At 43.3% G+C, this 15,902-nt stretch overlaps 1 protein-coding gene across 1 annotated transcript in view; it reads right to left on the bottom strand.

Annotated features, from left to right (window-relative positions):
- sipa1l1 (signal-induced proliferation-associated 1 like 1) overlaps window positions 1-15,549 on the bottom strand; it is a 234,241-nt gene extending 218,692 nt beyond the window's left edge. Inside the window, 1 exon segment of the mRNA XM_036986820.1 lies at window positions 15,172-15,549. The gene's annotated coding sequence lies outside the window, so the exon portion shown is untranslated.
- Between the last annotated feature and the right edge of the window lie 353 nt (window positions 15,550-15,902).

Below are 15,902 nucleotides of genomic sequence, written 5' to 3' on the forward strand. Positions count from 1 at the left end.
ATCACCACATCCTCATCGGCAAACTCGATAGCCTTGGTTTCTCAAATGATTGCCTTGCCTGGTTCACCAACTACTTCTCAGATCGATTTGACACACTGAACTCTGAGGGCCTGTTGTCCGGGCCTCTGGCAATCTCTATGGGGGTGCCACAGGGTTCAATTCTCGGGCCTACTCTCTTCTCTGTATACATCAATGAGGTCGCTCTTGCTGCTGGTGAGTCTCTGATCCACCTCTACGCAGACGACACCATTGTGTATACTTCTGGCCCTTCTTTGGACACTGTGTTAACAACCCTCCAGGCAAGCTTCAATGCCATACAACTCTCCTTCCGTGGCCTCCAATTGCTCTTAAATACAAGTAAAACTAAATGCATGCTCTTCAACCGATCGCTACCAGCACCTGCCGCCCATCCAGCATCACTACTCTGGACGGTTCTGACGTAGGTATTTGTAGTTGTCCACATATTCTAGGTGTCTGGTTAAACTGTAAACTCTCCTTCCAGACTCACATAAAACATCTCCAATCCAAAGTTAAATCTAGAATTGGCTCCCTATTTCGCAACAAAGCAGCCAACCATACCCTTGTAAAACTGACCATCCTACCGATCCTCGACTTCGGCAATGTCATTTACAAAATAGCCCCCAATACCCTACTCAATAAATTGGATGCAGTCGATCACAGTGCCATCCGTTTTGTCACCAAAGCCCCATATACTACCCACCACTGCAACTGTATGCTCTCGTTGGCTGGCCCTCGCTTCATACTCGTCGCCAAACCCACTGGCTCCATGTCATCTACAAGACCCTGCTAGGTAAAGTCCCCCCTTATCTCAGCTCGCTGGTCACCATAGCATCACCCACCTGTAGCATGCGCTCCAGCAGGTATATCTCTCTGGTCACCCCCAAAACCAATTATTTCTTTGGCTGCCACTCCTTCCAGTTCTCTGCTGCAATGACTGGAACAAACTACAAAAATCTCTGAAACTGGAAACACTTATCTCCCTCACTAGCTTTAAGCACCAGCTGTCAGAGCAGCTCACAGATTACTGCACCTGTACATAGCCCATCTATAATTTAGCCCAAACAACTACCTCTCCCCCTACTGTTTTTTTTTGTTGCTCCTTTGCACCCCATTATTTCTATCTCTACTTTGCACATTCTTCCACTGCAAATCTACCATTCCAATGTTTTACTTGCTATATTGCATTTACTTCACCACCATGGTCTTTTTTTGCCTTTACCTCCCTTATCTCACCTCATTTACTCACATTGTATATAGACTTGCTTTTCTACTGTATTATTGACTGTATGTTTGTTTTATTCCATGTGTAACTCTGTGTTGCATGTGTCGAACTGCTTTGCTTTATCTTGGCCAGTTCGCAAGTATAAATGATAACTTGTTCTCAACTTGCCTACCTGGTTAAATAAAGATTAAATTATTTTATTTTTTAATTTAAAAAAAATTGTATAATAATAGTATAGACATCAAAACTATGAAATAACACATATGGAATCATGTAGTAACCAAAAAAATGTGAAGAATCTAAAATATATTTAGATTTGTTTTAAAGTGGCCACCCTTTGCCTTGATGACAGCTTTGCACACTCGTGGCATTCGCTCAACCAGCTTCAATTAACAGTTGTGCTTCGTTCAAAATTAATTTGTAGAATTTCTTTCCTTCGTAATGCGTTTGAACCAATCAGTTGTGTTGTGACAAGCTAGGGGGGGTATACAGAAGATAGCCCTATTTGGTAAAAGAACAAGTCCATATCAACCCATCTCATCTATCTCTGAACACCATCCAGTTCCACCCTTCAGCTACCCTTAACCCCTCCATCTATCTCTGAACACCATCCAGTTCCACCCTTCAGCTACCCTCAACCCCTCCCATCTATCTCTGAACACCATCCAGTTCCACCCTTCAGCTACCCTCAACCCCTCCCATCTATCTCTGAACACCATCCAGTCCCATCCTTCAGCTACCCTCAACCCCTCCATCTATCTCTGAACACCATCCAGTTCCACCCTTCAGCTACCCTCAACCCCTCCCATCTATCTCTGAACACCATCCAGTCCCATCCTTCAGCTACCCTCAACCCATCTCATCTATCCCTGAACACCATCCAGTTCCACCCTTCAGCTACCCTCAACCCCTCCCATCCATCTCTGAACACCATCTAGTTCCACCCTTCAGCTACCCTTAACCCCATCTATCTCTGAACACCATCCAGTTGATTTCTATGTCATAACACATCAATTTGCAATAACATCTGCTAAAAATGTGTATGTGACCGATAAAATTTGATTTTATATTTTTCATCTTTCAAAATTGTTGCATGTTGTGTTCATATTTTTGTTCAGTATAGCTTAGCTATAGATAGCTTAACAACTTGCTTAGCTAGAGAAGATAAGGGCGGGTGAGTGAGATACAGAGGGAAAGAGATAGATGCCTGGGAGGGGGGGGGGGCAGAGAGAGACTCCTGGATGGGTGAGAGAGAGACAGAAAGACGTCTAGCTGGGAGATTGACAGCAGCAGGATTATCAAGGCTATTCAGACGTACAGTGGTTGAGCAACATCTAAAGCTAGTTCTGAAAGGCTAGATCATTAACCACATTGTGTGTGTGTGTGTGTGTGTGTGTCTGCGTCACTGTGTTTTAAATCCAACGGCATGAGAAGAGACAGCTAATGCGCCAGGAGTTGGGATCAATTCCATTTCAATTCAGTCACTCCAGAAAGTAGCTTAAATACCAATTCCACTTTTCCCTGTAACACACAGTACCACAGGCTAAATCAAATCAGAGATTTAATTCCAAACTGACTGACTAACATGTCACTCTGACCATTCCAAGCGGGTGCTCATTCTTATTTAAAGCCTCCTAGATGTAAGTAGGACAGCCAGGGAGGCAAGGCAGGGGTTTTGGCAGCGGCATCACTCACACACTCTCTCTCTGCATCCTAAAAATGTCACCATATTCCTTGTTTAGTGCACTACTTTTGAAAGGAGTCCTGGTCCTGGTCAAAAGTAGTGCACCAACTAGGGTGCCACTCGAGATGCAAACCACAGAACTATTTGGCCAGCGCTCAAAGTCAGGGAAAATAAGACATTTCAAGCCTCCACTCTCTTCAGTTAGTGATACCCCATTTCAAGCCTCCTCTCTCTTCAGTTAGTGATACCCCATTTCAAGCCTCCTCTCTCTTCAGTTAGTGATACCCCATTTCAAGCCTCCACTCTCTTCAGTTAGTGATACCCCATTTCAAGCCTCCTCTCTCTTCAGTTAGTGATACCCCATTTCAAGCCTCCTCTCTCTTCAGTTAGTGATACCCCATTTCAAGCCTCCTCTCTCTTCAGTTAGTGATACCCCATTTCAAGCCTCCTCTCTCTTCAGTTAGTGATACCCCATTTCAAGCCTCCTCTCTCTTCAGTTAGTGATACCCCATTTCAAGCCTCCTCTCTCTTCAGTTAGTGATACCCCATTTCAAGCCTCTCTTCAGTTAGTGATACCCCATTTCAAGCCTCCTCTCTTCAGTTAGTGATACCCCATTTCAAGCTTGATTCTGGCCACCTTGCCTGCAAAGTGTTGAGATTAAACGAAAGTAGGAACCTCTCCCCATAGGTCTCTCTGTCTATACCCTCCCATTCCCCATCCCTATACCCCCCCCCTCCCATTCCCTATCCCCCCCCCCCCCTCCCATTCCCTATCCCTATCCCCCCCCCTCCCATTCCCTATACCCCCCACCTCCCATTCCCTATACCCCCCACCTCCCATTCCCTATACCCCCCACCTCCCATTCCCTATACCCCCCCCCTCCAGGTCTCTGTCTATACCCTCCCTATAGGTCTATACCCCTCCCCCCTCTCTCCCTATAGGTCCATCTCTGTCTACACCCTCCCAATAGGTCTATCCCCTCCCCTCTCCCTATAGGTCTATCCCCTCCCCCTCTCTCCCTATAGGTCTATCTCTGTCCATATAGAGGAGAGGTAATGGGAGGGTATCCCGACATGTTTTACTCTAATCTCAGTCAATTCTCTCTCCCTCCATCTCGCCAGTCAAGGTCTTCCCAAACTGGAGTAGGCCAAATAAAAATGTGATTCACATTTTCAAACGGTACATTTATATTTTCCAACGGGGCTATACATTTGGGTGAGGTTTCCCCCCCCACCCCCTCACCTGAGTAGCCTCGTTTCACTACCAAAAATCAAATGAAACCATCTGGCTGTTCAGCGAAATAACAACACAATGTCAAATACAGGTAGGCTAGTCAAATAATTAACATCCAATCACATTAACCGTTACTCTCTCACAGGAAACCTTCACTCTTGCGCAGACATTAAGAAAACGAAACATGACAATTTGAAAAATAAGCCACGGGAGTTTTTTTGAGCGAGAATAAAGAGGACTTGAGTAGGAAGACTGAACTGGCACAGCTCCTGGTATATATCGGTTACGTTTATGGGGGGGGGGGGGGTCAATTAAAGAAGACATCCTCTTCTGCAAACCAGGACAACATGAGAGGATATGTTTAAAGTACTGGACAGCTTTGTGACATCAAATGGTCTTTGGTGGTCAAGATGTGTTGGTATCTGTACTGATGGCGCAAAAGCCATGACAGGGAAACATAGTGGAGTGGTAATGCGCGTGCCAGCAGTTGCTCCCAAGTCCACTTGGACACACTGCAGCATCCACCGAGAGGCTCTTGCTGCCAAAGGCAGCTTGAAAGACGTTTTGGACGACAGTGAAAACGGTTTACTTTGTTAAAGCAAGGCCCCTGAACTCTCGTGTATTTTCTGCATTATGCAATGATACGGCCAGCGACCATGTAACGCTTTTACAACGTACAGAAGTGCCCTGGTTATCAAGGGGGAAAGTATTGACACGTTTCTTTTAATTGAGAGACGAGGTTAACGTTCAACACTGACCATCCTTTTCACTTGTCTGACCGCTTGGATGATGACGAGTTTCTCACACGACTGACCTGTCTGGGTGATGTTTTTCACTTGTCTGACCGCTTAGATGATGACGAGTTTCTCACACTACTGGCCTATCTGGGTGATGTTTTTTCTCACCTGAATGATCTGAATCTAGGATTACAGGGACTCTCCGCAACTATATTCAATGTGTGGGACAAAATTGAGGCTATCATTAAGAAGTTGGAGAAGTTTTTCTGTCTGCATTAACAAGGACAACACACAGGTCTTTCCATCATTGTATGATTTTTTCTGTGTGCAAATGACCTCAAGCTTACGGACAATGTCAAATGTGATATAGCGAAGCACCTGAGTGAGCTGGGAACGCAATTACGCAGGTACTTTCCCGAAATGGACGACAAAAACAACTGGATTCGTTATCCCTTTCATGCCCCGTCTCCAGTCGACTTACCGATATCTGAACAAGAGAGCCTCATCGAAATTGCAACAAGCGGTTCTGTGAAAATGTAATTTTAAATCAGAAGCCACTGGCAGATTTCTGGATTGGGCAGAGTATCCTCAGAGTTTCTTGCCTTGGCAAATCGAGCTGTTAAGACACTGATGCCCTTTGCAACCACGTACCAATGTGAGAGTGGATTCTCGGCCCTCACTAGCATGAAAACTAAATACAGGCACTAATATATATATATTTTACACTCAACTCCCACTCCTCTATTTTTTATATATACACATATAACCCTCAACTCCCACTCTTCTATATTCTCCTCACCATCTCTTCCCTAGAGTGAGTATCATAAGTATTCACTTCCCGTGTATCAAAAAATAAACATTTGCATCACAAAGTGGGGAAATTAAATAACTAAAATATAGTTGCTGCATAAGAATTCAACCTCCTTGTTCAGGCAAACATAAATTAGGTCAGGAGTCAAATTTGGTTGAACAAATTACATAATATATGTTACATGGACTAGAGGTGGGAAAGGTTATAATCGAATGGACATTAGTATTCAATTACATGGGAGAGTTTCCTTTTTTTTTTTAAATAGATGTTTTTTAAAAAAAGGTCAGAGGTTCCATGTGTAGCAAGTGAAGTGAGAGATGTATAAATCAGTGCAAAATGGAATTAAATGTACAGAATTAAGTTGGCTAAATGAGAAGGAGTATACGACAATGATCAACCAACAGGAAGGCTGTTGTTTCATTTCACAAGTTGCCTACAGGGAGCATAGCAAAATAGCCTCAATTAGCCTTGCTACTTTAGCTAGCTTATTGAGACAGCTACCGTAGCCAGCTAGCTTATTAAGAGAGCTACCGTAGCCAGCTAGCTTATTAAAGACAGCTACCGTAGCCAGCTAGCTTATTAAAGACAGCTACCGTAGCCAGCTAGCTTATTAAAGACAGCTACCGTAGCCAGCTAGCTTATTAAGACAGCTCCCATTGCCAGCTAGACAGGCACTACCAGATGTTATGACCTACGGCAACAACAAGTTTGTCTAACTAGTACGAGTTAGTTTGTTAGTTAGGCTTTCTCTCGCCCCTCCCCCTCCCTAGCCCCTCCCCCTCTCTCGCCCCTCCCCCTCTCTCACCCCTCCCCACCCTTCTGCTGGAACAGAGAAGTGCAGTACACCGGTTCGGGTGAGGCTCCATTGACGTATTTAAAATAAAAAAAATAACAATTATATTTTAAATTGTAAAACAAAGCTCTACTACTCCTTTAAACCACACTTATTTCAACTATCTGAAAAACATGGACTTACTTTGTGTGAATAATAGGGATTGACATGATTTTTGAATGACAAAGCTACCCCTTCCTCAGTCCTGCATAGATACAACATCTGTAAGGTCCCCAAGTATTGAATTAATTTGAAGCACAGATTCAACTACAAAAGACCTGGAAGCTTTTTTGAAAGTCTCATAAAGAAGGCCAGTGATTGGTAGTTGGGTAACAATAACAAAATCAGACCATGAATAAGCACGGTCTAGTTAATAACGATGCTGTGGGTGATGTATTAAACCCCCCCCAGACACAACAAAGATACAGTCGTTCTTCTGAAATGAACTGCGGGACTGGAAGGAAACTGTTCAGGGAGTTCACCATGAGGTCATTGGTGATATTAAATAAGCTACAGAGTTTAATGACTGTGATGGGAGAAAACTGAGGCTGGATCAACAACATTGTAGCTACTCCACAATAACGACCTAAATTACAAAAATAATACAAAATATTCCTATACATGGATCCTGTTTGAAACAAGGAACTGAAGTTAAACTGCAAGAAAACACATCAAATACAATACACTTTTTGGCCTGAATGCAAAGCTTTATGTTTGGGGCAAATCGAACACATCTCCTTATATGGTAAATCACTGCATCACGATATGGGTGGTTATGCTTGACATCAGCAAACGACTGTGGATTGTCAGGATAAACAGAAAGGGGACAGAGCTAAGCACAGGCAAAATGCTATAGGACAACCTGCTTCAGTTTGCTTTCCACCAGACACTGGGAGAGGAATTCCCCTTTCAGCAGGACAATAACCTCCAACACAAGGCCAAATCTACACTGGAGTCGCTTACCAAGAAGACAGCGAATGTCTTACAATTTATTTATTAAAAAAAAAAAAAAAAAAAAAAAGACAAATATTTCACAATCCAGGTGTACAAAGCTGTTAGAGACTCACTACCAAAACATTGTTTCTAACATCAAATCTAATTTTATTTGTCACGTTTCATAAACAACAGGTGTAGACCAATAGTGAAATGCTTACTTACCAGTCCTTTTCCTTTGACGGTGATCAGTCCCCACCAGCCGTGGGTGAACAGAGACTAACCACATATCCCTGAGGGGCCCCTACGTTGAGGGTCAGCATGACAGAGGTGTTGTTGCCTACCCTCATCACCTGGGGGCAGCCCGTCAGGAAGTCCAGGATCCAGTTGCAGAGGGAGGTGTTTAGTCTCAGGGTTCTGAGCAAAAGTCAAAGAACAGCATTCTTACATAGGTATTCCTTTTGTCCATGTGGGTGAGGGCAGTGTGGATGCAATAGAGATTGTTTAATGTGTATCTGTTGGGACAGTTGGAGTGGGTCCAGGGTGTCTAGGATGATGAGCCATGACCACCATTTCAAAGCATTTCATGGCTATAAATGTGAGTGTATGGGGCAATAGTCATTTAGGCAGGTTACCTTGGCGTTCTTGAGCAGTGACTAAGTTGGTCTGCTTGAAACAAGTTGGGACTACAGAGCGGGTCAGGGATAGGTAGAAAATGTCAGTGAAGGGGCATGCTGAGTACGTGTCCTGGTATTCCGTCTGGCCCCGCGGCCTTGCGAATGTTAACCTGTTTAAAAACGTCTTACTCACATCGGCTACAGAGATCGAGATCACACAGTCATCTGGAACAGCTGGTGCTCTCATGCATGGTTCAGCGTTGCTTGCGGGTGAAGCAAGCATAGAAGGCATTTAGCATTGCTGGGCAGTTCGCGGCTGGGTTTCCTTTTGTAATCCGTGATAGTTTGCGAGCCCTGCCACGTCCGTCGAGCATCAGTGCCAGTCCAGTAGGTTTCGATCTTAGTCCTGTATTGATGCTTTGCCTGTTTGATGGTTATTCGGAGGTCACAGCGGGATTTATTATAAGTATCCGGATTAGTGTCCAGCTCCATGAAAGCGGCAGCTTCAGCCTTTAGCTCAGTGCGGATGTTGCCTGTAATCCATGGCTTCAGTGTACAGTGCATTCGTAAAGTATTCAAACCCATTATTCTAAAAATGTATTTTTTTCCCCCGCCCTCATCATTCTACACTTAATACCCCATAATGAGGTTTAGAAAAGCGATGACAGCCTCAAATATTCTTGGGTATAAAGCTACAAGCTTGGCACACCTGTATTTGGGGAGTTTCTCCCATTCTTCTCTGCAGATCCTCTCAAGAGCTGTCAGGTTGGATGGGGAGCGTTGCTGCACAGCTATTTTCAGGTCTCTCCAGAGATGTTTTGGCTGGGCCACTCAAGGACATTCAGAGACTTGTCCCGAAGCCACTCCTGCGCTGTCTTGACTGTGCGCTTAGAGTCGTTGTCCTGTTGGAAGGTAAACCGTCGCCCCAGTCGGAGGTCCTGAGTGCTCTGGAGCCGGTTTTCATCAAGGATCTCTGTACTTTGCTCCATTCATCTTTCCCTTGATCCTGACTAGTCTCCCAGTCCCTGCCACTGAAATACATCCTCCCAGCATGATGCTGCCACCACCATGCTTCACCGTAGGGATGGTGCATGGTTTCCTTCAGATGTGACGCTTGGCATTCAGGCTAAAGGAGTTTATTCTTGGTTTCATCAGACCAGAGAAACTTGTTTCTCACGGTTCGAGAGTCTTTTAGGTGCATTTTGGCAAACTCCAAGTGGGCTGGCATGTGCCTTTTACTGAGGAGTGACTTCCACATGGCCACTCTACCATAAAAAGGCATGATTGGTGGAGTGCTGCAGAGATGGAAGAACCTGCCAGAAGGACAACCATCTCCAGAGAGGAACTCTTGAGCTCTGTCAAAGTCACCATGGGTTCTTGATCACTTCCCTGACCAATGCCCTTCTCCCCCTACTGCTCAGTTTGGCCAGATGGCCAGCTCTAGGAAGAGTCTTGGTGGTTCTAAACGTTTTCCATTTAAGAATTATGGGGGCCATTGTGTTCTTGGGGACCTTCAAGGCTGCCGACATTGTTTGGTACCCTTCCCCAGAGCTATGCCTCGACACAATCCTGTCTCGGAGCGCTACAGACAATTCTTCAACCTCATGGCTTGGTTTTTGCTCTGACATGCACTGTCAACTGCAGGACCTTATATAGACAGGTGTGTGCCTTTCCAAATCATGTCCAATCAATTCAATTTACTACAGGTGGATTCCAATCAAGTTGTAGAAACATCTCAAGGATGATCAATGGAAACAGGATGCACCTGAGCTCAATTTCGAGTCTTATAGCAAAGGGTCTGAAACCTTATTTCCAGGTAGCCTAGTGGTTAGAGCATTGGACTAGCAACCAAAAGGATGCAAGATCGAATCCCCGAGCTGACAAGGTAAAAATAAAAAAAAATCTGTCCTTCTGCCGTTGAACAAGGCAGTTAACCCACTGTTCCTAGGCCGTCATTGAAAATAAGAATTTGTTCTTAACTGACTTGCCAAGTTAATAATTGTTCTACTGTATTATTAACTGTATGTTTTGTTTACTCCATGTGTAACTCTATGTGTTGTTGTATGTGTCGAATTGCTACGCTTTATCTTGGCCAGGTTGCAGTTGTAAATGAGAACTCGTTCTTAACTAGCCTACCTGGTTAAAAAAATACAAATAAAAAATAAAAGGTAAAATTAATTCAAAAGCAATCCGTTTGTGTTTTTATACATTTGCAAAAATTTGTAAAAACCTGTTTTCACTTTGTCATTATGGGGTATTGTGTGTAGATTGATGAGGGTAAAACATATTTTATACATTTTAGAATAAAGTTGTAATGTAACAAAATGTGGTAAAAGTCCAACGGAAAGGGGTCTGAATACTTTCTGAATACACTGTATGTGAAGTCACTGTGGGGACGAAGTCATCCATTCACTTCTTAATGAAGTCGGTGACTGATGTCGTAAACTCAATGTTAAATCGGATGAATCTCAGATCATATTCCAGTCTGTACTGGCGAAACAGTCCTGTTGCTTAGCATCCGCTTCATCTGACCACTTCTGTATTGAGTGCGTCACCGGTACTTCCTGTTTGAGTTTTTGCTTGTAAGCAGGAAGCAGAAGAATAGAGTTATGGTCTGATTTCCCAGAAATATATTGATTTACTCCGTGGGGAAATGGAAGCAAGCATTTTTGTTCGACGGTGTATGCCATGTGTATCCCGTACATACAACTAATCCATCTTAAAACTTGGGGGTGAATACTTATCTAAATCAATGTATATTAGTGTTTTGTATGTAGATTGTGGGAAAAAAAATACAAAATTCAATCAATTTTTTATCCCACTTTGTAACACAATGTGAATAAATCTAATGGGGGTACTTATGATACCCCATGCATCTCTCTTCTCCTCATTCCTTGACCCCTTTCCTCCCCCCCTTCCCCCTCTCTTCTTGTGTTATGCTGCCATGTCATCCACATTTACCCTCCAGCCATAAAAATCTCCCGTCCTCACGGAGTACGGAGGTTAGGGAATGGGACGTCTCTACTGTAAATGCTTATAGTTTCTGGGTGGCTCGGCAGTGGAGTGGCTACAGAGGAGATCCTCTTTGTACAGTATCATTTAATAGGCCCTCTTATCCAGTTTTAAACTCTTGAGAAATCAACAGTCTCTGTCAAGTAACTGCAATTGAGGGAAGAGTTACTGTAGGAGAGATTATAATAAAATCAGAAGATGTGTTAACTGCTCCTGCTCTGTTCTTTGTAAATTTATTTTGTGGTCTGATTATGTTAAAGTTATGGTTTGTTTGGCGGGGGGGGGGGGGGGGGTCAGCCATGTAGACAATTATGATTATAGGTTATGGATTGTGTGTCACAGTGGTATGGAATGTGTACTGTATGTGGATGGTGATGTAAGGCCATGTTTAAAATCTTCCTTCCCACAATGGCTGGTCTGAACCCTGACGTAACGAACCCAGACATGCAGTCCGAGCCGGCATAAAGCAAAAATGTTGTTGCCGCTGATGCACACCCCAAATTTTCAAATATGCACCATGTGTATTCTACTCTTCTAACTCTCAACAGGAAGTGGAGACCGTGACTGAGAACCTTTAGATGTGTGTACACACACACACACACACTTGAGAAAATTATTCATACCCCTTGACATTTAGTTGTGTTACAGCGCGAATTCACAATGTATTAAATATATATTTTATCACTCATCGACACACAATACATCATAATGTCAGTGAAAACGTGTTTAGACATTTGCTAATTTATTGAAAAAAAAATGAAATACAGAAATATCCCAGTATTCACAGCCCGAGTCAACACAAGTTAGAATCACCTTTGGCAACGATTACAGCTGTGAGTCTTTGTGGGTAAGTCTCTAAGAGTCTCTCTTTACCTCCCTCATCTCACCTCCTCTGCTCACATTGTATATAGACTTATTTTTCTACAGTATTATTGACTGTGTTTGTTTTACTCCATGTTGTTGTTTGTGTCGAACTGCTTTGCTTCATCTTGGCCAGGTCGCAATTGTAAATGAGAACTTGTTCTCAACTTGCTTACCTGGATAAATAAATGTGAAATAAAAATAAGAGCTTTGCACACCTGGATGTACAATATTTGTACATTTCATTTTATTCAAGCTATGGTTGTTGATCATTGCTGGACAAATCACTTTCAAGTCTTGCCATAGATTCAAGCAGATTTAAGTCAAACAGAAACATTCACTGTCTCATTGGTAAGCAACTCCAGCGTATATTTGGCCTTGTGTTTAAGGTTATTGTCCTGCTGAAAGGGGAATTCATCTCCCAGTGTTTGGTAGAAAGCAGACTGAAACCAGGTTTTCCTCTAGGATTTTGCCTGTGATTAGCTCCATTCCATTAATGTTTTTATCCTGAAAAACCTGGATACAGTCCTTAATGAGTACAAGCATACCCATAACATGATGCAGCCACCACTATGCTTGAAAATATGGAGAGTGGTACTCAGTAATGTGTTGTATAAAACACTTTGTACTCTGGACAAAGAGTGAATAGCGTTGCCATTTTTTTGCAGTATTACTTAGTGCCTTGTTGCAAACAGGACACATCTTGAATATTTTTTATAAATGTAAAAGCTTCCTTTTCAGTCTGTCATTTAGGTTAGTATTGTGGAGTAACTATAATGTTGTTGATTCATCCTCAGTTCTCCTATCACAGCCATTAAACTCAGTAACTGTTTTTAAAGTCACCATTGGCCTCATGGTGAAACCCCTGAGTGGTTTCCTTCCTCTCCAGCAACTGAGTTAGGGAAGGACACCTGTACCGTTGTCTTGACTGGGTGTATCGATTAGGCTTTGGCAGTATACCGTATATATTGTATACTTGGATATATGGAAAAAGCCACAGGATGGTTTTTCAATACCGTCAAAACTATTTATGTGAAGATTTATTTTTTAAAGTGGAAAAAGGGGTGTGAATACTTTGAAGGCATTGTATTTGTAATTTTACGTGGGCCGACCAGTTGCCCATCCCTGTCATAGGTTTGCCATTTGGGACAAAGCCCAGATCTCAGGCAGCCTTGGCATTATGAGACTGACGACAGCAGAGAAGATGAGATGTTCACTTGCAAATGTGTTAGGATTTTGACGCAAACAGGCAGCACGACAGACGGCATCTAAAAGCTATCTATCTGTTGCCTGAAATTAATCTAATGTTGTTTTTCAATCCTCTCTCAAAACCAGACATGTTGAACCAATCACTGCTGAACCAACCACACCACTCAACCACTAGTCTGACAAATGAATGCAGATGGGCTCCTGTTGACATATCCATTTAGAGGCTGTTACGACCGCGTGTGTCCATCCCCTGAGGAGAGAGGCTGCACGCCACAGGTGGACGACCCACCAGTAACACACGGGGGGGGGGGGGGGGTGGGGGGGGGTGGGGGGGGCAAGGCACTGGCGGGAGGGGGGGGGGGGGGGGGGGGTTAACAAATTACCATTCTGGGCCGTTGTGGTGATTACGTCATCCCCCTAACCATCACAACCAGGTGTAAGCATGACACACACATGAAAACACCATGAGAGCAAGCAGTGCCTTGTGGAATGTATTCCTATAAATAACAAGTCTATTTTGTGATTTTTGAGCAACAGTATCCACTACTGTAAAACAAGTCTCATCTGACTGAAGTGACTGCTGCTTATTCACTCCTACATTCCAATGATTTTAGAACAACCTACTCCCCCCCCCCCCTCAAAGACCAGCCCCTCAAAAAAATAAAATCACCCACACTCCCTTCTGCTGCCTTGGCTCGTCTTCTCAACAATGCATGAGAACACCACCCACGCACCCTGCAGACGAGAAATAGTGATGCAAAAATGGTCAACCATCATATCCATCAAAGTTCCGCCTTCAATGAAGAATGATGTCTTAAAAAAAGAAAGGGGGGGGGGGGGTTGACACAAACAGAAGTGACAACAAATAAGGAGGCTAAATAATAATAATAATAATAAATAAGTAGTTTGTGATGTGGATGTTTCCATAGAGAGTCTACTAAATTACTACTAGTATTATTAGTAGTATTCTAATTATATGGTTATTTCCCTATACAAATCTTCTTATTCCATACCTACCTACAGTACGGGCTTTAGGGGTGCCTGGGGGTACGTTGTAACACCCATACCAGTGATGGCCAGGTGAGGTGGCCAGGTGAAGCGATGTAAACCCAAGAAGAGGCCCTGTGGCAATGTTCCATTACCCAAAAATCACTATTAGGCATCAAACAAATGGTTATGACGTTTATCTAATCTCTGGTTCCTGTTATTGTCAACGGCCATCGTTGTCCACATTTCTGACTGACACAAACAAAATGAATGGGGGTAAACTTTCCTGCGAGCATGATATAACTTGGACTAAAGGGTTCGGAAATGTGCTATATGAATTTTCAGGGAAGATTTTCAATTCAATGAATATACAAAGACGTCATACCTATTCTTTCAATATCACTAACGTTATTATATATGATTGGCATTAAACAAAACAAATCTACCTGCTAGTTATTATGAGCAATCAAATTGTGCTAAACAATATCGAGTTGCCCCCACATGCCAAGATTCCCAAACCAAGGGGACAGCTGGTTCAAGTCAGCCAGCAGCAACGCGTGGTCATCTTGTTGTGGAGGGGAGAGAGAGAGAGAGTGAGAGATGGGAAAACAACTGTCGCGAAAATCAGATTATTCAACTTGATTCGATGTGCGAAGGTCTGCTTCAGGAGACACGTCAAAAATATATCTGCATCGGTGTGTCTCCGATAGATTTGATGTTATGCATGGCTAGCAAATGAATGAATACAACACAACGTGCATCTTTCGTCGTAACTAAAACTTTTCACTCCAGCTGCTCCGCAACTTAACGTTTGTTGTATCTACCTTTATTAACCGATTTCAATTGAACAGTAATTGTATGTATATTTATATGAGCTAACTGTATAGCCCATACCACAAAGACACATCCGTGGGTTTTCTGAAAATAACGGAATATTTTCTCCACCTCGCCACAGCACAGTGTGCATCATGGCATGCGATGTCATTAATAAAACCGGAGCAGAAAACTCACCTTTCCTCTCCCCACCTCCGCCGTTCTCAGAGACACAGATTCCAGGAAAACCTCTATCACAATGTTTGGCCACAAGGTGAGCGTCGAGTCTCTAGATTTTCACCACGACAAAAACGTCAAAATAGTATTGTCTTTTCTTATCCGTTGTTCCCTTTACTCCAGTTTCTCCTTCCTTTTGCTATCGTTCAAAACTTGGAAGTTCATACACAAAGTTGCTTGACAGCCTCCGCCTCGGTCGCGCTGCAGCTGCTGGAGAGATGAGGTCACTGCAAGTCAACTCTTTAACGCTGCAGCAACTCTCGCGATAAACAGGAAGGGAAATAACGCGGAAAAGGATGGAGAGAGAGAGAGCGAGAGAGAGAGAAAGAGAGACCGTTCCGTTGCTCTGGCAACAGCAGCCAGCTAAACTGCTGTGTAACGCAGAAGGCAATGAATCCCACCAATTCAATGGCAACTGGGGTGGTATTTCAGATTTCTTCTTAGTTAAAATCAAAGACATTTCTGGTGGGTGGGGTTCTGTCGTTTTCGCGTTTCTTCTTAGTCGTTTTAGCGTTTCTTCATAGTTAAAATAAAATACATTTCTGGAACATTTTCGGGCAGAATTACAAACAGCTGATATTTCATAGTCAACATCACCCCGTTGCTTTCACTTTCCACTGGGGTGATGCCATTCATCTCATCTCAGCAGTTTCACTGGTAGGCCTAATGTTGCAGCTAGCTTAATTAGCAGG

Source organism: Oncorhynchus mykiss, chromosome 8 (genome assembly GCF_013265735.2).
Source record: "Oncorhynchus mykiss isolate Arlee chromosome 8, USDA_OmykA_1.1, whole genome shotgun sequence".
In the NCBI taxonomy this organism is placed as follows: Eukaryota; Metazoa; Chordata; class Actinopteri; order Salmoniformes; family Salmonidae; genus Oncorhynchus; species Oncorhynchus mykiss.